Raw genomic sequence first — 1,138 nt, forward strand, 5'->3', positions numbered from 1 at the left:
TTACAGTTTATTTCGTCAGAGATTAATATTGCCACTCCTGCTCTTTTTTGAGTGTTGTTTGCTTGCTATATTTTTTCCATCCTTTGAGTTTTACTTTGTTTGTGTCTTTAAGTCTAAGATGCGTCTCTTGTAGGCAGCATATAGATGGATTGTGTTTTTTTTATCCAATCTGCCACACTCTGTCTCTTTATTGGTGCATTTAGCCCATTTACATTCAGCGTAATTATTGATAGGTATGAGTTTAGTGCTGTCATTTTGATGTCTTTTTTTTTTCTTTGTTCCACTTAATTTTCTGTGCTGAGTCATTTTTCTTTATGTATTTTCTTTTCATCTTTTTCGTTGTTGTTGATTTTGTGTTTGCTGAGTCTTCATATTTTTCTAGTTTTTTATTTTGACTTGTAAGATTGTTAGTTTCCTTTGTGGTTACCTTAATATTTACCCCTATTTTTCTAAGTTTATACCAGAAAAATATGGAATGCTTCATGAATTTGCATGTCATCCTTGCACAGGGGCCATGCTAATCTTCTCTGTATCGTTCCAATTTTAGTATATGTGCTGCCAAAGCGAGCACTCACCATTGGAAATGACCACAACCAGACTGATCACAACTTTATCCACTGACTTTTCCCTGGACTTACCTTTGAATTTTATACCAGACTTTCCAAGCATGCGTTGTTTGGCCATTCACTTTTCAATCTCCATCCCTGATCCTGATGCTCTGTGTACCTGTTGGGACCAATTCAATTCCTGGAATATTTTTACCCTGAAATAGCCATGTGTCTTGAGACAATCCTTATCTCCCTTGAACCTCTCTGCACAACTATGAGTACACACCCAGCGGATTGCTTTTTGGCACTCCATGCTTTATAGCCCCTCTGGGAAGCTAAATACTGCTTCTTAAGACCTTCCTGAGTAACACCACCCAAAATCCAGATGTGCGCTCCTGTCTCCCTACACTGCTGATCTTCCTTATCTCTGTTTATTACTAAAGCATCTACCTGACTATTGTTGGGTTAAACTCATTGCCCTTGAGTTCTTTCTGACTCATGGCGACTCCACGTGTTATGGAGTAGAGCTGCCCCATAGGGTTATCTTGGCTGCAATCTTTATCTTTAGGTTAGTAGTCGATTGAAAACTG

General features: G+C 38.4%; 1 non-coding gene across 1 annotated transcript; it reads right to left on the minus strand.

The window, feature by feature from the left end:
* Positions 1-464: 464 nt before the first annotated feature.
* Positions 465-571, minus strand: LOC111822685 (U6 spliceosomal RNA). Its single transcript, XR_002825821.1, has one exon. It is a non-coding gene; the product is annotated as a U6 spliceosomal RNA (small nuclear RNA).
* Positions 572-1,138: the final 567 nt, after the last annotated feature.

The sequence above is a fragment of the Trichechus manatus genome, unplaced genomic scaffold (genome assembly GCF_000243295.1).
Source record: "Trichechus manatus latirostris isolate Lorelei unplaced genomic scaffold, TriManLat1.0 scaffold00194, whole genome shotgun sequence".
In the NCBI taxonomy this organism is placed as follows: Eukaryota; Metazoa; Chordata; class Mammalia; order Sirenia; family Trichechidae; genus Trichechus; species Trichechus manatus.